Here is a 25,421-nt window from a genome sequence, read left to right as displayed (position 1 = left end):
TCGACCGCCATCAATGGCGTGGTACATTTTTTTTACTCTTTCAGAGGAAGCTTTGGCGCATGCTATCTGTGTCAAATGTTATGCAAACATTCAGCAAGGAGGGGATGAATAAAAAATCGGGCTTCAACACATCAAACCTTATCAGCCACCTGAAACAACAGCATCGCCAAATATATTACCAATTACTACGTCCAGCCGATAAATCTGCCAACATTAAAAAGTAGCTCCAATTAAATATGATTAAAAAAAAACGCTCCAATAGACAATTGACCCATACTGTGATGCGGGTGGGTAAGGGTGAGCAAACCAAGCGCTCCTGTTGTTTTTCTCCGAAACACTGTCATTGTAAACAAAGATGGTGTCGCTTGTGTGGGACGTTTTCATCCTATCAGATGAGGACTTGTCACAATCTCTTTGCGCAAAATTTTGCAAGGAGGGGAAAAAAAATTAAAACATTCCGCGCCAACACATCGAACCTTATCAGCCACGTTAAACACCAGCATCGCAACGATTTTGAGGAATTGTGACATCATACCGATAAATCCGATAAAATAAAAAATATATATAGCTCAGATGAAATACAATTCTGGAACAATGAGACCAGATGACCCATTCTGTGCTGCGGGTGGGTTAGGGTGAGCAAATCGAGCGCCCCCTTTCTCCTAAGCCAGGGGTCGGCAACCAAAAGTACAAAAAAAAATCTGTCTGGAGCCGCAAAAAATTATGAAGGCAACACTTGATGTAAGTGTCTATGTTAGCTATATTAGCCTACTATCAAAATTACTCTAAAAGTCTTATATTAGTGTTATATAGAAGGCAACACATGATGCAAGGGTATACATTAGCTATATTAGCCTACTATCAAAATGACTCTAAAAGTCTTATATCAGTGTTGTAATGACGGCAACACATGATGTAAGTGTCTATATTAGCCTACTATCAAAATGACTCTAAAAGTCTTATACAAGAGTTATAATGAAGGCAACACATGATCTAAGTGTCTATATTAGCTATATTAGCCTACTATCAAAATGACTCTAAAAGTCTTATATCAGTGTTGTAATGACGGCAACACATGATGTAAGTGTCTATATTGGCTATATTAGCCTACTATCAAAATGACTCCAAAAGTCTTACACAGGTGTTATGATGAAGGCAACACATGATGTAAGTGTCTATATTCGCTGTATTAGCCTACCATCAAAATGACTTTAAAAGTCTTATATAAATGTTATAATGAAGACAACACATGATGTAAGTGTCTATATTAGCTATATTAGCCTACTAGAGATGCGTGGATAGGCAATAATATCATCCGCAACCGCATCACCAAAGTCGTCATCCACCCGCCGTCCACCCGAACCAACATTTTATCAGGACCGTACCCGCCCGCCAACCGCCCGCTGAAATACATCAGAGGCCGGCCGCCTTTCCCACTAACAGAGCTGTTTAAACCTGTTTCACAGAGTAATGAAGTCAATTGGAGCCGCTATCGTTCTCGCGACTATCCAATAGTGTTCATCCTGATGACAAGAACATCGGCGTGCTGTGAAGCCATTGCCTCAGACACCTTCAACAACACGTACGAACCGATTGTTGGTCCGGCAACATGTTGTGTCCAACTTCCGCAATTACACGTACAAGATTGAAAGGCATACTGGGTGACACGGAGTACACTGATGGTTGTGATGTAAACAACTTTAACACTTACTAATATGCGCCACGCTGTGAAGCCACACAATACAAGATTGACAAACACATTTCGGGAGAACATCCTCTCAGTAACATAAACGCGACACAACAAATACCCAGAATCCTTTGTATCCGTGATCTACCTGAATATTATTTACACGCCCGCGCCCCCAACCCCGCCCACCTTACCGACGCACAGGGGAGGGGGGGGGGGGGGGGGGGGTGATGCTAGCGGGGTGTATAAAATAGTCAGGAATTGTCATGGATACAAAGGATTCTGGGTATTTGTTGTGTTGCGTTTATGTTGTGTTACTGTGAGGATGTTCTCCCGAAATGTGTTTGTCGTTCTTAATCAGTGTGGCTTCACAGCGTGGTGCATATTAGTAAGAGTGTTAAAATTGTTTATATCACAACCATTAGTGTACTCTGTGTCACCCAGTATGCCTTGCAGTCGTGTGCGTGTTGCCGCGGAAGCCACACACAACATGATGCTGGACTGACAACCAGATCGTACATGTTGTAGAAGACGAAAAAGCCAATGACTTCATAGCACGCCCAAATACTTATTATCTGGGTGACTGCCGGCAGTCATTCAAGAGGATAATAGTGTCTCCTATTGTCTTCTTCGCTTTATGACTCGGGCCTTAAATGGCTCTTTGAAAGGCAAAGGATACCGATCCCAGAACCATGTATATCAAACGTCTCCGGATGGTTCAACCGCCACCCGCCCGAATCTAATTAAAAAATATTTTTTCGTCACGTCAACCGCCCGACCCGCGGTTTATCCGCGGACTCCGCGGATGAGACCGTAAACCGCGCATCTCTATAGCCTACTATCAAAATGACTACTGGTATGTGTCGTAGCATGAAGCAAATCTTCGTTGACAGAAATGTTGAAATTTAATATTTATTCTACACATTTCTACGTTAGAAAATTAGTAAATCAGAGGTTATAAGGTGAGATAACTCCCGGAAATTACTGTTATTCTAATGGCCAAAGGTAAATATGTGTGTGTCCAAGTTAAGGCTGTCTTCTTTTAAAAGATTTATTACAATCTTTGGCAAGCTAGGTCGATTTTTGCTGTGGTCTGGAACAACAAGGCACTCAAACAACTATGAGAAATGCAGCCAATATTACATACAGATAATGTGTCATGAGACATGCAAAACTGAATTATATACAATGAGGATGAAAGTAACCGCAGGATTAGGTCTCTGCTTTTTGCAGATGATGTGGTCCTGATGGCTTCATCTGACCGGGATCTTCAGCTCTCGCTGGATCGTTTCGCAGCCGAGTGTGAAGCGACCGGAATTAGAATCAGCACCTCCAAGTCCGAGTCCATGGTTCTCGCCCGGAAAAGGGTGGAGTGCCATCTCCGGGTTGGGGAGGAGACCCTGCCCCAAGTGGAGGAGTTCAAGTACCTAGGAGTCTTGTTCACGAGTGAGGGAAGAGTGGATCATGAGATCGACAGGCGGATCGGTGCGGCGTCTTCAGTAATGCGGACGTTGTACCGATCCGTTGTGGTGAAGAAGGAGCTGAGCCGGAAGGCAAAGCTCTCAATTTACCGGTCGATCTACGTTCCCGTCCTCACCTATGGTCATGAGCTTTGGGTCATGACCGAAAGGATAAGATCACGGGTACAAGCGGCCGAAATGAGTTTCTTCCGCCGTGTGGCGGGGCTCTCCCTTAGAGATAGGGTGAGAAGCTCTGCCATCCGGGAGGAGTTCAAAGTAAAGCCGCTGCTCCTTCACATCGAGAGGAGCCAGATGAGGTGGTTCGGGCATCTGGTCAGGATGCCACCCGAAAGCCTCCCTAGGGAGGTGTTTAGGGCACGTCCAACCGGTAGGAGGCCACGGGGAAGACCCAGGACACGTTGGGAAGACTATGTCTCCCGGCTGGCCTGGGAACGCCTCGGGATCCCCCGGGAAGAGCTAGACGAAGTGGCTGGGGAGAGGGAAGTCTGGGTTTCCCTGCTTAGGCTGTTGCCCCCGCGACCCGACCTCGGATAAGCGGAAGATGATGGATGGATGGATGGATGGAGGATGAAACTAAAAAAAATCAAATGAGCTCAAATCTAGCTACAAATGAGACATAATGATGCAATATGTACATACAGCTAGCGTAAATAGCATGTTAGCATTGCAGTCGTCCCCTGACCAAATATGCCTGATTAACACTCCAACAAGTCAATAACATCAACAAAGCTCACCTTTGTGTATTCACGCACAGCATAAAACAGTTGGTGGACAAAATGAGGCAAAGAAGGAGTGGAAAATTTTACATGTAAAAAAACTGTTGCGTTACAGTCCACATTACGGTGAGTTCAAGAACTAGCCGAAATTAGTAGGACAAAACGATGTTAACCATATAGTCTCGTCAGTGAAGCATCAATCAATCAATCAATTAATCAATCAATGTTTATTTATATAGCCCTAAATCACAAATGTCTCAAAGGACTGTACAAACCATTACAACTACAACATCCTCGGAAGAACCCACATGATGGCAAGGAAAACTCACACCCAGTGGGACGCCAGTGACAATGCTGACTATGAGAAACCTTGGAGAGGACCTCAAATGTGGGCAAACGCATACACACAAAAATATTAAACAGTGGGCTTTGTAACAATCGGGAAGTTTTGTGTCATGTTTTTCCTCAAACAAAAAAAAATTACTAAAAAAAAACAAAACAAAAAAAACAATTTTCCCCATATTTTTCCATTTTCAATCCTGTTTTAAAAATGCTCCAGGGAGCCACTAGGTGGCACTAAAGACCTAAGCCCTGTTGACAAACACGGCGCCGATCAAATGGAATTTTTTCACTGTTGCAGAGAAGAAAAAAAAAAAAGTTCAACAAAAATTTTGCAGCAAGGGGGGTAAAAAACATCGCACTTTAACACATCAAACCTCAGCCAGCAATACTAACAAGCATGCTTCTTGTTTAAAACATAATACATTTAAATGAGTTATCTGTTAAATTAAAGCATACAATTAAACTGCATACCTTGTCACAGTAAATAACGTATTAAGTAAACCAATTTTACAATAAAAAAATATTCACTAGTGCATCTTTAAAACACGTGTACAAAAATATCTATGGAGGGGAAAACACAACGGAAATAACCCTAAGATCGGTTCCTCTTTTTTTTGTATTTTCTCACTTCCACTGCTATTGAAATGTTTCCAAGTGGGGAATATTTCACGGATGTCGGCGCGGATAAGAATATGTGTGTGCGATTGTCACGCGGTTTTGAGCTACAAGGGAAAGAAGGCGAAGGAGGTTAGGGGGGAGGCCAAATAAGAACCGACAAGAGAGGTGATGTGCTGGCGGGGGGGGGGTCTGGGGGGGGGGAGGGGGGAGGGGGCATTACACACCCATTCCAAGCCTACGTTCTTTTGACAGAAACATTGCTGACTTCCAGGAAAGCACAAAAAAGGTGATTATATTGTCTGGCTTGGCCACCCAGCTCGCGAGCGGAGGAGCAAAATTGAACAAAACAACAATAAAATACTCAACAATGTATTTATTATTATGAAAATCCAGGCCATGCTGACCTGGGTGGATTGACAAATAAAGACATGTCACTCCAGACCTGTAGGTGGCAGTAATGAGCAAATTGCTACACGTAACAGTGATTATGGACTATTTTAAATAGATATAATTTAAATAAAATCTATAATATATGTTATTATATAATTAAATAGTTACATATAATTGTGTGAATGCTCCAAAGCATATATAAAAATACATTGACTAGCTATTTAAAAATATAATTAAAAATAACACCATTTCCAAAATGGAATGTTGAAAACATTACTATATTATTTATTATTGTGAATATCAAGGCCATATTGACCTGGTTGGATTGAAAAATAAAGACATGCCACTCCAGACCTGTAGGTGGCAGTAATGAGCAAATTGCTACATGTAACATTGATTATGGACTATTTAAAATAGAACCATATAATTAAGTATAATACAATCATTGAAGAGTCATTCATGGAATGGAACTTGTTAAAAAAATGTAAAAAAATAATATAAATAATGAATTGATTAATTGTGATGTGTGAATTATGTATATAAAATTGTACATATATATATATATATATATATATATATATTTATATATATTAATAGAAAAAACTATTTAAAAAATGTAAAAATACATTAAATAGCTATTTAAAATTAATTACTTAAATTTAGCTCAGAAATGTTGTTTTAAAAATAAAAGGATACAATCATTGAAGAGTCATTCATGGAATATAACTTACTAAAACTTGCAACAAACAAAAAAATAATACAATGAATTAATTAATGATGATGTGTGAATTATGTATATAAATCGTACCAAAATGTACATATTTTTTTATTGAAAAACAAATAAGAAAATAGTAAAAATACATGAACTATCCATGCATCCATTTTCTACCGCTTATTCCCTTTAGGTTCGCGGGGGGCGTTGGTGCCTATCTCAGCTACAATCGGGCGGAAGGCGTTTTTTTTACCCTGGACAAGTCGCCACCTCATCGCAATACATTAAAGGCCTACTGAAATGAGATTTTCTTATATAAACGGGGATAGCAGATCCATTCTATCCGTCATATTTGATCATTTTGCGATATTGCCATATTTTTGCTGAAAGGATTTAGTAGAGAACATCGACGATAACATTTGCAACTGGAGAAAAGCCCTGCCTCCCCCCATCCTAGTTACTGCCGTTGTGTCCTTGGGCAAGACACTTTACCCACCAGCTCCCAGTGCCACCCACACTGGTTTAAATGTAACTTAGATATTGGGTTTCACTATGTAAAGCGCTTTGAGTCACTAGAGAAAAAGCGCTATATAAATATAATTCATTTCAATTCATTTCATTTTAATGGGAGCCTCCAACAAAAAGTGCTATTCGGACCGAGAAAACGACAATTTCCCCATTAATTTGAGCGAGGATGAAAGATTCGTGTTTGAGGATATTGATAGCGACGGACTAGAAAAAAAAACGAAAAAAAAGAAACAATGAAAAAAAAAAAAACGCGATTGCTATTGCGTTGCATTGAGACAGATTCAGATGTTTTTAGACACATTTACTAGGATAATTCTGGGAAATCCCTTATCTTTCTATTGTGTTGCTAGTGTTTTAGTGAGTTTAACAGTACCTGATAGTCGGAAGGGTGCGTCCGCGGTCGGGTGTTGACGCGCAGTGTCTCGGAGAAGTCGACTTTTTAACCACAATTTTCGCACCGAGACCTGCTGGTTGACAAGTGGTCGGGATCCATGTCCGCTGTGATCCATAGTAAAGTTTCAACTCTGTGAATTTTAAACAAGGAATCACCGTGTGTTTGTGTGGCTAAAGGCTAAAGCTTCTCAACTCCATTGTTCTACTTTGACTTCTCCAATATTAATTGAACAAATTGCAAAAGATTCAGCAACACAGATCTCCAAAGTACTGTGTAATTATGCCGTTAAAGCAGACGACTTTTAGCTGTGTGTGTGTGCGCAGCACTCATATTCATAACAGCCCATGACGTCATTACGTGACGTTTTCATGAAAAAAGTCCCGGGATATTTAAAATTGCAATTTAGTAAACTAAAAAGGCCGTTTTGGCATGTGTTGCAATGTTAATATTTCATCATTGATATATAAACTATCAGGCTGTGTGGTGGGTAGTAGTGGGTTTTAGTAGGCCTTTAATGATTACATTTTTTTTTTTAAAGCTACTTAAAGAGTCATTCATGGAGTGGAAATTATTAATAATTGCAACAAACAAAAAATAATATAAATAATTAATAATTCATTATTATGTGTGAATTATGTATATAAATTGTGTAAACATATATATTTTGGGGATTGAAAAACTAATAAAAAAAATTTAAAAATACATTAACTAGCTATTTAAAAAAAAAAATCTAATCATTAAAAAGTCATTCATGGAGTGGAAATTATTAATAATTGCAACAAACAAAAAATAATATAAATAATTAATAATTCATTATTATGTGTGAAATATGTATATAAATTGTGTAAACATATATATTTTGGGGATTGAAAAACTAATAAAAAAAATGTAAAAATACATTAACTAGCTATTTAAAAAAAAAATCTAATCATTAAAAAGTCATTCATGGAGTGGAAATTATTAATAATTGCAACAAACAAAAAATAATATGAATAATTAATAATTCATTATTATGTGTGAATTATGTATATAAATTGTGTGAACATATATATTTTGGGGATTGAAAAACTAATAAAAAAAATGTAAAAATACATTAACAAGCTATTTAAAAAAAAATCTAATCATTAAAAAGTCATTCATGGAGTGGAAATTATTAATAATTGCAACAAACAAAATTAATATAAATAATTAATAATTCATTATTATGTGTGAATTATGTATATAAATTGTGTAAACATATATATTTTGGGGATTGAAAAACTAATAAAAAAAATGTAAAAATACATTAACTAGCTATTTAAAAAAAAAATCTAATCATTAAAAAGTCATTCATGGAGTGGAAATTATTAATAATTGCAACAAACAAAATTAATATAAATAATTAATAATTTATTATCATGTGTGAATTATGTATATAAATTGTGTAAACATATATAATTTGGGGATTGAAAAACTAATAAAAAATGTAAAAATACATTAACTAGCTATTTAAAAAAAAAATCTAATCATTAAAAAGTCATTCATGGAGTGGAAATTATTAATAATTGCAACAAACAAAAATAATATAAATAATTAATAATTCATTATGATGTGTGAATTATGTATATAAATTGTGTAAACATATATATTTTGGGGATTGAAAAACTAATAAAAAAAAATTAAAAATACATTAACTAGCTATTTAAAAAAAAAATCTAATCATTAAAAAGTCATTCATGGAGTGGAAATTATTAATATTGCAACAAACAAAAAATAATATAAATAATTAATAATTCATTATTATGTGTGAATTATGTATATAAATTGTGTAAACATATATATTTTGGGGATTGAAAAACTAATAAAAAAATGTAAAAATACATTAACTAGCTATTTTAAAAAAAAAATCTAATCATTAAAAAGTCATTCAGGGAGTGGAAATTATTAATAATTGCAACAAACAAAAAATAATATAAATAATTAATAATTCATTATTATGTGTGAATTATGTATATAAATTGTGTGAACATATATATTTTGGGGATTGAAAAACTAATAAAAAAATTTAAAAATACATTAACTAGCTATTTAAAAAAAAAATCTAATCATTAAAAAGTCATTCATGGAGTGGAAATTATTAATAATTGCAACAAACAAAAATAATATAAATAATTAATAATTCATTATGATGTGTGAATTATGTATAGAAATTGTTTAAACATATATATATATATATATATATTGGGGATTGAAGAAAAAATGTAAAAATACATTAACTCGCTATTTAAAAAAAATAACACCATTTACAAAATAAAATGTTGGAAACAGTAATATATTAAAAAAACTAATAAATTATATTTTCCAGCTCCTAAAATGCCAATTTCACAAAAATTTCCGCCTAGCACTAAGTATTTTCTCTTTGAGGACGGCGCCTCACACTCCCATGGCGCACTGCAGCAGACACTGTCGGGGGGCCCTCACACGAATGCCCTGAAACGCAATCTGCCAAAAAGGTGACGGCACAGTTTAAATCAAGCAGATTGGCCAAAGGGCGAATGGAAGGAAGCGTTAAGCAGCACCCCCTGCAGGTGTGCAGACGCTCTTTATTTATTTATTTGGCGACTCAACTCCGTACTCCAACCGTACTGCCCGAAAGTCAATTGGGTGGCAAATGTCTGCAGCGCTCTTATTTTCGTAACAGATGGGAGGACGGTTACCCTTGCCAAAGTTTGGAGGAATGACACACTGGGTGAACTCTAGGAATGCCCCAAGAGGAAGACTGTTCTTTCCTTTCAGGGTCATGACTGTTTTAGTATTTTTTTTTACATTCCAACATATACTGTGCTAGTACATTCAGCATCAGGGGTTCACTTCTTTGTACATGAAGGTGAGAAGTGGGAATGTCAAACAAGTATTTGTCATAAAGAGAATTACTCATATACAGTCCTGGTCCAGGGAGAGCTCCACAAACCACGTCAAACCCAGATTCCGATCCAACAAAAGTCATTCTCCTTCTATGTCACATCAGTATGGAATGCACTCCCAACATCTCTATCCCATACTTGCCAACCCTCCCCAATTTTCCGGGAGACTCCCGAATGTCAGTGCCTCTCCCGAAAATCTCCCAAGACAACCATTCTCCCGAATTTCTCCCGATTTCCAGACGGACTTAAGATCCGTGTGGACCTGAGTGAGGACAGCCTGTTGTCGTTTCCTCCAGTCAAGTCCTTACAGCTACGGCTTTTGGAGAGTGCACAACAAGAAGAGACAGTCATGGCGACGACGAGTGACAGAGAATAGAACAAGGATGAACAATTCAACCTTAAACTCACTCCTTTCCTGCAAGGTACATTTCACAGATGCTGCCCATACCTATGCTCCTTCAAAGGCTGGGCTACTGGCGGCAAAGCATTGCACTTTCAAATACAACAATGAGTAGAGGAGTGTTAAGTGTGTGTATATAGGTAAATAAATGAACACTGAAATTCAAGTACTATATATATATTCAAGTACATATATATATATATATATATATATATATATATATACATATATATATATATATATATATATATATAGACTTCCAAAGACATGCACCTGGGGATAGGTTGATTGGCAACACTAAAATTGGCCCTAGTGTGTGAATGTGAGTGTGAATGTTGTCTGTCTATCTGTGTTGGCCCTGCGATGAGGTGGCGACTTGTCCAGGGTGTACCCCGCCTTCCGCCCGATTGTAGCTGAGATAGGCGCCAGCGCCCCCCGCGACCCCAAAAGGGAATAAGCGGTAGAAAATGGATGGATGGATATATATATATATATATATATATATATATATATATATATATATATATATATATATATATATATACACAAAAATTTCGGTTCGGTACATACCTCGGTTTAGAGGTCACGGTTCGGTTCATTTTCGGTACAGTAAGAAACCATCCATCCATCCATTTTCTACCGCTTATTCCCTTTTGGGGTCGCGGTGGGCACTGGCGCCTATCTCAGCTGCAATCGGGCGGAAGGCGGGGTAAACCCTGGACAAGTCGCCACCTCATCGCAGGGCCAACACAGATAGACAGACAACATTCACACACTAGGGCCAATTTAGTGTTGCCAATCAACCTATGCCCAGGTGCATGTCTTTGGAAGTGGGAGGAAGCCGGAGTACCCGGAGGGAACCCACGCATTCACGGGGAGAACATGCAAACTTCACACAGAAAGATCCCGAGCCTGGATTTGAACCCAGGACTGCAGGAACTTCGTATTGTGAGGCAGACGCACTAACCCCTCTCCCACCGTGAAGCCCAGTAAGAAACCAACAAAATGTAAATGTTTTGGTTATTTATTTACCAAATTTGTTAACAATGGCTTTATCCTTTTAACATTGGGAACACTATAATAATTCTGCCAATGTTAATCCACATTAAACTGCCTCAAGTTGTTGCTTGGATTAAATAAAATGACAAAGCCTTTCTTCTACATATAAAAAGTGCAACATTAAACAGTTTCAAGTCAACTCATCATGCTTCATTTATTACAGTATTTAGGACGCCTGTAGTTGACTTTTATTATACACACACACAGCAAAATGAGCTAACCTAACGCTAAATGCTAATTAGCCTTCACCTCAAGCCAGAACTATGAGAGAGCTGAGCTGCAGTTTAAGTTTCTAGAAGGTCAACGGGCTCATAGTGATGTTTGTATTAGTTGTGACTGGGAAGTGTTTTTTATAATTTGGGGAGTGTGCGATGTCAGCTGCTCACCTGCTAAACTGCTTTCTGAATACGCACTGCTGATTGGCTGTTACATCGCTCTGAATACGCCCTGATGATTGGCGTGGTATGTAACCAATCAGATGGTTGTGTGGGCGGGACAATGCTGGGTGCTCACTGCTCAGACAGAGGCAGACAGCAGAGCAGCTTGTTAAGACTTTAGGTTACAAACTCGTTCGATACACCCCCGTACCGAAACGGTTCAATACAAATACACGTACCGTTACACCCCTAATATATATATATATATATATATATATATATATATATATATATATATATATATATATATATATATATATAGCTATAATTCACTGAAAGTCAAGTATTTATTTTATATGGACAGCGTGATGCGGTTGGAAGAGTGGCCGTGCCAGCAACCTGGGGATTCCTGGTTCAATCCCCAACTTCTAGCAACCTTGTCACGTCTGTTGTGTCCTTGAGCAAGACACTTCACCCTTACTCGTGATGGGTGGTGGTTAGGGCCTTGCATGGCAGCTCCCGCCAAAAGTGTGTTAATGTGTGTGTGAATGGGTGAATGTGGAAATAGTGTCAAAGCGCTTTGAGTACCTTGAAGGTAGGAAAGGCGCTATACAAGTATAACCATATATATATATATATATATATATATATATATATATATATATATATATATATATATATATATATATATAAATGATGAATGGGTTGTACTTGTATAGCGGTTTTCTACCTTCAAGGTACTCAAATCGCTTTGACACTATATATATATATATATATATATATATATATATATATATATATATATACATATATAAGAAATACTTGAATTTCAGTGAATTCTAGCTATAAATATAGTCCTCCCCCTTAACCAAGTAACCCAGAACCCCACAAATCTCCCGAATTCGGCGGTCTCAAGGTTGGTAAGTATGCTCTATCCTCCTTTAAAACCGCACCCAAAGACCCCCTCCAGGCAACTACAACCCTAGACTAACACCCTCTCCCCACCACATCCCACCTCCCCAGATTGTAAATAATCAAATGTATATACTTGTTCTTATGCTTTCTGAACTCACTATGTTCACTGCTTGCTGTACATATCCTACTAAGTAAGACCTACACTGTTTCAATTTCCATTTCTCAGATGATGTAGTTGTTGATGACTGATGTGTTGATATCAATCAATCAATCAATGTTTACTTATATAGCCCTAAATCACTAGTGTCTCAAAGGGCTGCACAAACCACTACGACATCCTCGGTAGGCCCACATAAGGGCAAGGAAAACTCACACCCAGTGGGACATCGGTGACAATAATGACCCAGTGGGACGTCGGTGACAATGATGACTATGAGAACATGATACTGTGATACTGATGATACTGATGACTATGAGAACATATGAGAACATGATACTGTGAAAGATCAATCCATAATGGATCCAACACAGTCGCGAGAGTCCAGTCCAAAGCGGATCCAACACAGCAGCGAGAGTCCCGTTCACAGCGGAGCCAGTAGGAAACCATCCCAAGCGGAGGCTGATCAGCAGCGCAGAGATGTCCCCAGCCGATACACAGGCGAGCAGTACATGGCCACCGGATCGGACCGGACTCCCTCCACAAAGGAGAGTGGGACATAGAAGAAAAAGAAAAGAAACGGCAGATCAACTGGTCTAAAAAGGGAGTCTATTTAAAGGCTAGAGTATACAAATGAGTTTTAAGGTGAGACTTAAATGCTTCTACTGAGGTGGCATCTCGAACTGTTACCGGGAGGGCATTCCAGAGTACTGGAGCCCGAAATGAAAAAGCTCTACAGCCCGCAGACTTTTTTTGGGCTTTGGGGATCACTAATAAGCCGGAGTCCTTTGAACGCAGATTTCTTGCCGGGACATATGGTACAATACAATCGGCAAGATAGGATGGAGCTAGACCGTGTAGTATTTTATACGTAAGTAGTAAAACCTTAAAGTCACATCTTAAGTGCACAGGAAGCCAGTGCAGGTGAGCCAGTACAGGCGTAATGTGATCAAACTTTCTTGTTCTTGTCAAAAGTCTAGCAGCCGCATTTTGTACCAACCAAACCTAACCCCCCCCGCCCCACCTCCACATCCTACGCCTCGGATTGTAAATAATGTAAATAATTCAATGTATATACTCTGATGATTAACTTGTGTGATGACTGCATTATGCTGATAGTATATATTTGTACTTAAACAAGTTGAAAAACTTATTCAAGTGATACCATTTAGTGGTCAATTGTACGGAATATGTACTGTACTGTGCAATCTACTAATAAAAGTATCAATCAATCAATCAGTCAAAAGTGAACATACACTTGTAAACAACATAATGTCATCGCTGTGTTGAGTTTCCAATACTTTCTACAACTCTTATTTTTTTGTGATAAAGTGTTAAAAGTACATACTTGTTGGTCACCCCAAAAAATTCATGTTTCTGTCCTCGTCCTGGCAACTTTACCTACCGACCTACCCTCATGACCACGCACCTACATGTCCCTCATCTACCTTCATGCCTTGCCACGCTGTTTGTTATCCGGTCTATACCATGCAAGTTTTTGTTTTTTTTGTGCCACAGCTAGTATCTTGTGTTCGTTTGTATATAGTAATGCCATTGTGCTGTTTTGTTTGAGTATAGACTAGTTTGTTATCCGCCATTGTGCGCGCCCTTTGTTTTCCTGTTTTGAATTTTAGTGTTTAAATAAATCAAAAATGTACTCACTCTCGTCTGGTTCGTGCCAATCATCCTTTGCGTGGAAGAAGCAAAACAAATCCAAGTCCATGTTTGACAATACTTACAATCAGTTCTCTGCACAGTTTTTCTCGGGACCTTACATTGCTTTGAAATGGCTCCAAGTGACTTTCCTGACTTGTTTTTTTTTTTTTTTCAGATCTCTGCAGAGTTCCTTTGACTTTCCCATTGTCGCCTTTGCAACCGAATTTAATGACGGCATCACATGAGCCCTATTTAAATGGGCTCGGAGAAGTCAACAGGTGTCGTCAATCATTATCACTCACATGAAGTTAAGAGGCCATGCCGTGAAGCTAATTGGATTTGATTGTAAATTTTCTACATCACCAACATTTTCTGTATGTATACTTTTGAGCCAGCAGATTCGGTCACATTTTCAGTAGACCCAATAATAAATTCATAAAAGAACCAAACTTCATGAATGTTTTTTGTGACCAACAAGTATGTGCTTCAATCACAAAAAAATTATCGGAAACTAAAGACAGCCATGACATGATGTCCTTCAAACTGTATGTAAACTTTTGACCACGACTGTAGGTATTTTTTCCACTTCCTACATGACAAATTAAAAGAGTTTTTCCCTTGCCTCTGTCGCCAAAGTACTCGCTATTGTGGGGTTCAAGTCGATGTTGTTTTTTAATTATGAGGTCTGAAAAACATTTCATTAAAATAGAATAGCAATTAACTCAACAAGCCCCACCAAAATATAAAAAAAACAAACCCAGGAATATCTATTTAAATAATATAATTAGGTTGTGTTTTTCCATGTGTTTTGCATTTTAAAAAAGCATAACAAATAGTGATGCAACACAAATAAAACGGATGAACAATGACATAAAAAATTAACAAAATTACAGTGGAAACCTATAAATTATTGTTTTAGCAGCACCAGTGGTAGGGGATACTCGTGTGCACTGTATTTTAGAGAATACATTATTAAATAACTTCAAAATAAAAAGCAATACAAAATGAAATATCAATAGACTCAATTTACGCTACCATTTTTTGCGGCAATTAAAAAAACAACTGTGTATATATATATATATATATATATATATATATATGTATATATATATAAATATATATATATATATATATATAGCTGGTTGGATTTTTTTTTTGCACCATGACTTGGGAAGGTTGTTTGCATTGGGTCATATAAGTAAATGCTGCACATTATTTTATTTAGAACATAATTGAAGATCATTGACTTGAATTGTCTACTTGATGGCGACAAAATGACAGCAGTCTTTCAAAACGATTGCGGGCAAGATTCCTTATTTAACTCATGACGTTACACGTTTGGTCACCCCTGCTCTAACTATATATAGCAGCGATATATATATATATATATATATATATATATATATATATATATATATATATATATATATATATATATATATATATATATATATATATATAAATATATATATAAATATATATATATATATATGTACCTAAATGATTTACTAAACAAGCCCAGAAATACAATTAAAATGCATGTTGAGTGACTATTATTAATAAAGTTTAAAAGCATGTTTTTTGTTTGTTTTTTTAAATAAATGAAAAATAGTACATTTATGAAATAAACCACACTGGTAAATTTACGATAATTTTCATGATCCGTGGCCCGGATCATGTTTTGTTATTTTTTGCTGGTTTTTGGACTCCCTTAGTTCCTGTTTTGTGCACCTCTGGGTTTGTTTTGGTTTCTATGGGGATTATTTTGGTTCACCTGCCTCTGGTTAGTGGTTGGCATGCTCACCTGCCATCGACCACTAATCAGAAAGTTATCTATGCACCTCTCTCGCCACACTCGTCCTGGATTCTTTGTTTGCTTCACGCTCCTGTTACGTAAGTTTTGCTTGTCTCCTAGCCCATGCTTAGTGTTTAGCTTTTGAGTGCGATTGGAACGTGTTTTCTTTCGACTTTTTTTCTGTTCTTGGTGGCGCTTTGATTTTGTTCTGAGAATTAAATCATGTTCCTACCTGCAAGTCCTGTCCGGAGTGTTCCGTTTGCATCCCGGGGGGAATGAACCTTGCAGCAAGCTGCAAATCCGCCGTAAGAAAAAATAGGCCAAAATTGGTCTAAAGGTATAAAATATATACAGTATATTGTTTGTATAATATAGGATCTTACATTGTAATAGTTTTGATAAAATTTTTGAATAATTATGTATTTATTATCACACTAACTTTAGTATGCTTAACGTCTGTTGCTTTAGTTATTAGCTATTGTGCTCAAGTTAGACTTTTTCAAATCTATGCAAGGACATAACTTCTTGTCTGATGGGTGGCCTCAGCCACCAATGTTAATCTTTGTTTTAGCCCGCTAACAGCCTAGGACTTCAAGGACCTCAACGAAGATAAGATGACAACACACAGACGAGAGAGACTTCAAGGACTTTAACGGAGATAAGATGACAACACGCAGACGAGACAGAGACTTCAAGGACTTTAACGAAGATAAGATGACAACACGCAGACGAAGCTGGGACAAGGCCCCAGCCCATTCCGTCTCGTACTGTGCGTCCTGGACCTGCTTTGCATAATATATATGACCACTCCTTTTTGAGGCGGCCTAAGTGATGTTGACTATGGAACTCTGAATAAAAAGAGGGACGCGGGAGCTGAACCTTAGAGCGTAGGGCGAGACTGTGACTAAGTGTTCAGCGCCAGCGTTCTCCTCATGAGCTAAATTGAACTCTGTCTCTGCTTGGTTCCTTGCTTCTTGTCTGATTAATAGATGTCATCAGTGTTTGAACCTGACATAAAATGTATTCAAAATCAAATGTAGTTCAAAATCAATTATTATGATGGCATTTTGTTGTACTGATAATAAAAATGATTTTAAAAAAATCAAGCATGAACAGAAATTATTTATCGGAACACTTTTGTAGTAGTTTGGAATCCTTTCTAAATCAACCGTCCCTGCTGAACACAGTCGAAGACATGGCGTTAATCAAATCAAAGCTAAGCCCGGACTTCGCTCGGCTCGGCGTCTTCCAACTTTTATTGATTAGATCTTGTATTCCCCAAAGTTCCCAAGGTGCCGTGGAACATCTGCTGCAGGGAGAGAGAAACAATATACGCGGGACGGTTCTAGCAACTCTTAAAAAAAAAAAAACCCAAGAGGCTGGAGTAAAAGCGCTGATTAATAGCGTGTCCGCATTAAAAGTGCAGGCGGGTTGGAGAGTGCCGACTATGCCGGCACCTGTGCTCTACTATTTCACTCCCAAGATGGGGGAACACTTTCTGCCAGAGAGCCAAGCACTAAAAGCAATGCTTTAGTTATTTGGAAGTTGCGTTAAGATACATGTCCGAAAAGGAGTCGAAAGAATACGATATTTATTAAGTCCAAACCCTTGTGTTCCATTCCTGTGTTTAACGTGTTGCAGGTTACCCTCAAATGCAAATATAGACGTAGAATGACAGGTAAGGAAGCCAAAAGCCTATAAAACAAGGCCGGCGGGGTAGTTCTATTTTTTTTTTTTTTACTGGGGGAAATTATTTAGGCATGAACAGTAATACCCTCCATTAAATTTTATGAACTCAATTACATCGAGAAGGCTGACTTGTGGCGGTGACGCCGCCCTCGCCTCTGCACACCGACAAGACGCAAACCTGTGGATGTGTGGCTAAAAAAAAAAAAAAAAAAAAATCCCCCCAAAAAGACACTTCACTGGTTCATTTCCCATGCATGTTTGTCATTAACAGATCAGCAGTAAAAAAAAGAAAACAAAAAAAAACAAAAACATGAGGTTCATTTAGGGGTGGCCTGGGCTATTATTTTGCCACGGGGGGCCAAATTTTGAAAAACTAAAAGTGTCCGGGGGCCGGTATATCTATTTTTACGAACACTGATACAAAACCTCACAATAATGTCTGAATGCTGAAAAAAACGGACTGGAATTTTTAAATAAAATAATGTGTTATTTACAATATTAACTATGAACGATAAAACACTGAATATTGACAACATATGAACGTCACCTACCCTCTCCATCCACATATTTTACAATCAAGCGAAAGGCAACAAACATGAATGCAAAAGGTAAAAAAAAATGTTCTTGACACCCGCATTGCCAACTTTAACTTTAACTAGCTCGAATGCTATCGTGTGCTTAGCTGTTGTGTAGCTGCTAGCTCTAAATGACTTGACTAAACTAGAAGAAAAGACCAACCTTTCGATGTTGACTGTCCAGGTTGACACAGGTTAAAGTACCAATGATTGTCACACACAGACTAGGTGTGTTGAAACGTGTCCTCTGCATTCGATTCATCCCCTTGTTCACCCCCTGGGAGGTGAGGGGAGCAGTGAGCAGCAGCGGTGGCCGCGCCCGGGGAATAATTTTTAGTGATTTAACCCCCAATTCCAACCCTTGATGCTGAGTGCCAAGCAGGGAGGTAATGGGTCACATTTTTATAGTCTTTGGTATGACTCGGCCGGGATTTTAACTCACAACCTACCGAGCTCAGGGCAGACACTCTAACCACTAGGCCACTGAGTAGGTAAAGGTGTAGGTAAACACACTGCAGGTCTGTATCAGACATGGTAGATGCAAGCCGATAAAGTCTGATACATGTATTTTTAACTGATATCGGGCCGATATCACTATCGGTTCAGAATTAAAAAACAAAATGGTGCCTGTTGGGTTTTCTTCTATTTTTTACCAGCTTAGATTGCGCCAAAAGCTTCTAAAAAAGACTTATTTTCCTGCCTAGCAAACGCGACATGTTTGATGCGGACACGTTTGTTACTGGACACTTCCTAATACATTCTTTGCCTTGGAGACTTTGTATGAATAAGTGATATGCAACTATAATGATTTGACACTCGTTTATAATGACACCTGCTGTTTTACACTGCTGCGATGAGGTGGCGACTTGTCCAGGTTGTACACCGCCTTCTGCCCGATTGCAGCTGAGATAGGCGCCAGCTCCCCTCGCGACTCCAAAAAGGAACAAGCATTAAAAAATGGATGGATGGATGTTTTACACTGCAATATTGTTCAATTCATCATGACAGATTTGTAGCTTGAATGCTATTGTGTGCTTAGCTGTTGTGTAGCCGCTAGCTCTAAATGACTTGACTCAAATAGAAGAAAAGACCAACCTTTTCGATGTTGACTGTCCAGGTTCGCACAGATAAACACGCCGCAGGACTGTATCGGACATGGTTGATGTAAGCCGATAAAGTCTGATACATGTATTTTTAATTAATATCAGGCCGATATCACTATCGGATCAGAATTACAAACCAAAATGGGGCTTTTTGCGTTTTGTTCTATTTTTTACCAGCTTAGATTGCACCAAAAGCTTCTAAAATAGACGTATTTTCCTGCCGAGCAAACGCGACACATTTGATGCGGACACGTTTGTTACTGGACACTTCCTAATTAATCCTTTGCCTTGGAGACTTTTTATGAGAAAATCATATGCAACTATAATGATTTGACACTTGTTTATAATGGCGTGTGCTGTTTTACACTGTAATATTGTTCAATTCATCAATACAAATGTCTAGCTTAATGCTATTGTGTGCTTAGCTGTTGTGTAGCTGCCAGCTCTAAATGACTTGACTAAAAGAGAAGAAAAGACCAACTTGGCTGTCCAGGTTTGCACAAGTAGACATGCTGCAGGACTGTATCGGACATTTTAGAAGTATACCGATAAAGTCTGATACATGTATTTTTAATTGATATCAGGCTGATATCACTCTTTGATCAGAATTACAATCCAAAATGGGGCTTTTTGCGTTTTCTTCTATTTTTTACCAGCTTGGATTGCACCAAAAGCTTCGAAAATAGACGTATTTTCCTGCCGAGCAAACGCGACACATTTGATGCGGACACGTTTGTTACTGGACACTTCCTAATAAATCCTTTGCCTTGGAGACTTTTTATGAGAAAGTAATATGCAACTATAATGATTTGACACTTGTTTATAATGGCGTGTGCTGTTTTACACTGCAATATTGTTCAATTCATCATTAGAAATGTCTAGCTCAAATGTTATAGTGTGCTTAGCTGTTGTGTAGCCGCTAGCTCTAAATGACTTGACTAAAAGAGAAGAAAAGACCAACTTGACTGTCCAGGTGTGCACAGGTAGACATGCTGCAGGACTGTATCGGGCATTTTAGATGTAAGCCGATCAAATCTGATACATGTTTTTTCAATTGATACCGGGCCGATATCACTATCGGATCAGATTTCCCCCAAAAAATAAGGCTTTTTTTTTTTTTTTTTCTATTTTTTACCACCTTAGATTGCACCAAAAGCTTCGAAAATAGACGTATTTTCCTGCCAAGCAAACGCGACACATTTGATGCGGACACGTTTGTTACTGGACACTTCCTAATAAATCCTTTGCCTTGGAGACTTTTTATGAGAAAATAATATGCAACTATAATGATTTGACACTTGTTTATAATGGCGTGTGCTGTTTTACATTGCAATATTGTTCAATTCATCATTAGAAATGTCTAGCTCAAATGTTATGATGTGCTTAGCTGTTGTGTAGCCGCTAGCTCTACATGACTTGACTAAAATAGAAGAAAAGACCAACTTGACTGTCCAGGTTTGCACAGGTAGACATGCTGCAGGACTGTATCGGACATTTTAGAAGTAAACCGATAAAATCTGATACATGTTTTTTAATTGATATCGGGCCGATATCACTATCGGATCAGAATTCCCCCAAAAATGGTGCTTTTTGGGTTTTCTTCTATTTTAGATTGCACCAAAAGCTTCTAAAATAGACTTATTTTTCTTGTCCTTTCCTATTTCTTAGCAGGATTATGAAAAGACACCAATGTCGGAGTGATGTAATAAACACTGGCTTCGATGATATTTGACAGTACTTCCGCGGTTGTTCAGTTCCGAGTACAAAACAAACTATGTGCCGGATGAACGCTCTCGTATGAATCCCGCCGAGACCCGGCTCGCCCTTGACAGTGAGAATCAACCCTTTGAGTTTTAGCATGGGGCCCATTCAGCATCAAAACACGTCGCCACTTTTTTTTTTTTTTATACCGGCGGCTACAGTTCAGGAATCCCGGATGAAACAAACACGGCCTGCCTGAGGCGAGGATGGAGGGCTGGAAGGGCAAAAAAATAAAAATAAAAAGCAGACAGAAGTAGTCACCTCAGGGAGAATAAGGCGGGGTTGAGGAAAGGTGGCGAGATTGAAGAGAAAAGTACTGGCGATGATACGGCACTGAAATATCATGTCTTAATCGCCGATTCGTGGGGAGTAAATCAAAACATGTTTAACATGTTGAATTTGTGGAGCTTATGCTGAGTCGGGAGTCAAACGGCTCCATCTAGTGGTACGCCAAAGAATCATTTACCGTATTTTCCGGACCATACGGCGCACCGGACTATGAGGCGCACCGCTGATGAATGGTCTATTTTTTTAATCTTTGTCCATATATGAGGCGCATTAAAGGAGTCTTATTATCATATTTTTTTTCCAAAACACTTCCTTGTGGTCTACATCAGAGTTTTTCAACCACTGTGCCGCGGCTAGTGTGCCGTGAGATACAGTCTGGTGTGCCGTGGGAGATTATCCAATTTCACCTAATGTTTTTTCCGAACCACTAGTTATAGTCTGCAAATGTTGTGTTGTTGTTGAGTGTCGTTGCTGTCTAGAGCTGGGCAGGGTAGTGAATTGTGAAGTGAATTATATTTATATAGCGCTTTTCTCTAGTGACTCAAAGCGCTTTACATAGTGAAACCCAATATCTAAGTTACATTTAAACCAGTGTGGGCGGCACTGGGAGCAGGTGGGTAAAGTGTCTTGCCCAAGGACACAACGGCAGTGACTAGGATGGCGGAAGCGGGAATCGAACCTGCAACCCTCAAGTTGATGGCACGGCCGCTCTACCAGCCGTGTAATACTCTTCCATATCAGTAGGTGGCCGCCGCTAGCTAATTGCTTTGTAAATATCGGGAACAGCGGTGGGCAGTGTGCAGGTAAAAAGGTGTCTGGTGACTGCTCCTAAGAAAAGGCATTGAAGCTTAGAGAAGGCTATGCGGAACGAAACTAAAACTGAACTGGCTACAAAGTAAACACAAACAGAATGCTGGACGACAGCAAAGACTTACTGTTGAGCAAACAATGTACATCCGAACATGACACGACCATCAACAATGTCCCCGCAAAGAAGGACAAAAACAACTGAAATGGTATTGACTGCTAAAACAAAGTAAATGAGGACATATCACTCAAAGGAAAACATTAAACGGCTACAGGAAAATACCAAAAAAAAAGAGAAAAAGACACCAAATTAGGAGCGCATGACAAGAACTAAAACACGACACAGGAAAACAGCAACAAAGTCAACATAAGTCACGGCATGATGTGACAGGTGGTGATAGTGATGCATGGTTGGTTAAGGATTTAAGTCGTATCCAACAATTGTGACGACTTTTTACTGTCAACTGAGTGTTATTTTGTTTATGATTTCTGCTGGTGGTGTGCCTCTGCATTTTTTTTAACGCAAAAGATGTGCGTCGGCTCAAAAATGGTTGAAAAACACTGGTCTACATAACATGTAATGGTGGTTCTTTGGTCAAAATGTTGCATAGATGATGTTTTACAGATCATCTTCAAGTCGCTTTCTGACAGTCGCTTCCGTATGCGCCGTTTTGTGGGCGGTCTTATTTACGTGGCGCGCCTTCGGCGGCGTCTTCCCCCCGTCATCTTTGTTGTGGCGGTGTAGCGTGCAAGGATGGGAGTGGAAGACGTGTCAAAAGATGGAGCTAACTGTTTTAATGACATTCAGACTTTACTTCAATCAATAACGGAGAAGCATCTCCTCATCCGGAAACAACAACAAGTGAAAAACGTCCGACCGGAACTCTCTAATCACTAAAGTTCCTTGGGTGAATAATGTAAACTCACTACACCGGTATGTTTTAGCGCTTTCATGGCGAGTTTAGTGACAGATATAAGTAAGAACTTTACATTACTTTATATTAGAAATGGCAACAGTGGAGGATGAATGTCCCATAACAAGAAGATAGAGAAAAAGAAGAAACTTATCGAATACGGTCGTCGACACGGACTAAAAAGGCGGACGCGTGCATATTTTTAGGATTTATGCAGATCCCAAATACAGATCAGCAGGTACCAGAAAGTAAGAAAAGTTGCTTTTGCATAATATTGCAGAAAAAAAATGCCAAACAATATGTCTTACCTTATGGACCCCATCAAGTAGGGGTCCATGATGTGAATTTTCAAAATGGGGTCCCATGGACTGTCCATGGGACCCCATTTTGAAAATTCCTAGAACCAACACTGTTGTCAACAGAGGAGAAAAAATTAGTTATTTAATTAAATTTTCACCTAGCCCCAGTCTTGGCACGCATATATGTGTCCTCTTGGGCGGTTTAGCTCGGTTGGTAGAGCGGCCGTGCCAGCAACTTGAGGGTTGCAGGTTCGATTCCCGCTTCCGCCATCCTAGTCCTTGCCGTTGTGTCCTTGGGCAAGACACTTTACCCACCTGCTCCCAGTGCCACCCACACTGGTTTAAATGTAACTTAGATATTGGGTTTCACTATGTAAAGCGCTTTGAGTCACTAGAGAAAAGCGCTATATAAATATAATTCACTTCACTTCTTTTTGGGATTTCAGAATATGGTCATTTTACCATAGCCACCGAATACGAACAGATTTTTTACATGTGAGAATGCAACAAAAATACCTAAAAACGTTTGTCTCATCGTCTCTCATAAGTATTGTGAACAACAGGCAACATTCCGAAAAAAAAATGTGGTTATCCTTTAGTAGTTAATTGTTTGGGAATTTGACTATTACTTTGCAACCCTGATCAACCCGTTTCTGAATAATAATTGTGATTTCTAGCAAGTTTTTTGCATTTTTCAATCCAATCCACTTTGTTTGTACAGCACGGGAGTCGGCAACCCGCAAATCTTTAGCGCCGCCCTAGTAGCTCTCTGGAGCTTTTTCAAAAATATATGAAAAATGGAAACAGATGAGGGGGAAAAAACATATTTTTTGTTTTAATATGGTTTCTGTAAGAGTACAAACATGACACAAACCTCCCTAATTCTTATAAAACACACTGTTTATATTAAACATGCTTCACTGATTCGAGTATTTGGTGAGCGCCGTTTTGTCCTACTAATTTTGGCGGTCCTTGAACTCACCGTAGTTTGTTTACATGTATAATTTTCTAAGACGTGTTTAATGCCACTTCTTTTTCTGTCTCATTGTGTCCACCAAACGTTTAACGTTGTGAATGAATGCACAAAGGTGAGTTTTGTTGATGTTATTGACTTGTGTGGAGTGCTAATTAGACATATTTGGTCACTGCATGACTGCGAGCTAATCAATGCTAACATGCTATTTAGGCTAGCTATATGTACATATTGCATCATTATGTCTCATTTGTAGCTATATTTGAGCTCATTTAGTTTCCTTTAAGTCCTCTTAATTCAATTTATATCTCATGACACACTATCTGTATGTAATATGGCTTTTAATTTGTTGCGGCTCCAGACGGATTTGTTTTTGTTTTTTTTGTCCAAGATGGCTCTTTCAACATTTTGGGTTGCCGACCCCTGGTATAACACATTTAAACAACAGACATGTTTCCAAAGTGCTGCACAACAATATTAAATACAATATTCAAATATTATCCTTAGCTCCAACAATGACTGAATAAAAACAAAATAAAAATAAAACCAATATAAAAACGATATAAAAATAAATATGATTAAAAACTATTTTAAAGGGTAAAACCAATGAAAACAATAAATATAAATCAACATTTTCAAAACACAGAGGACCACAGGGGACCACAGAACTCATGGGGCAGCATAGCTCGGTTGGTAGAGGGGCCGTGCCAGCAACTTGAGAGTTGCAAGTTCGATTCCTGCTTGTGCCATCCTAGTTACTGCCATTGTGTCCTTGGGCAAGGCACTTTACCCACCTGCTCCCAGTGCCACCCACACTGGTTTAAATGTAACTTAGATATTGGGTGTCACTATGTAAAGCGCTTCGAGTCACTTGAGAAAAGC

At 38.5% G+C, this 25,421-nt stretch overlaps 1 protein-coding gene across 5 annotated transcripts in view; it reads right to left on the bottom strand.

Moving 5' to 3' along the window:
- Nucleotides 1-25,421, bottom strand: part of cadm1a (cell adhesion molecule 1a) — a 968,224-nt gene that overhangs the window by 739,209 nt on the left and 203,594 nt on the right. The window lies entirely within an intron of this gene.

The sequence above is a fragment of the Nerophis ophidion genome, linkage group LG04, assembly GCF_033978795.1.
Source record: "Nerophis ophidion isolate RoL-2023_Sa linkage group LG04, RoL_Noph_v1.0, whole genome shotgun sequence".
In the NCBI taxonomy this organism is placed as follows: Eukaryota; Metazoa; Chordata; class Actinopteri; order Syngnathiformes; family Syngnathidae; genus Nerophis; species Nerophis ophidion.
The sequence above is the reverse complement of the archived record's forward strand: the minus strand, read 5'-3'. Positions and strand labels throughout refer to the sequence as shown.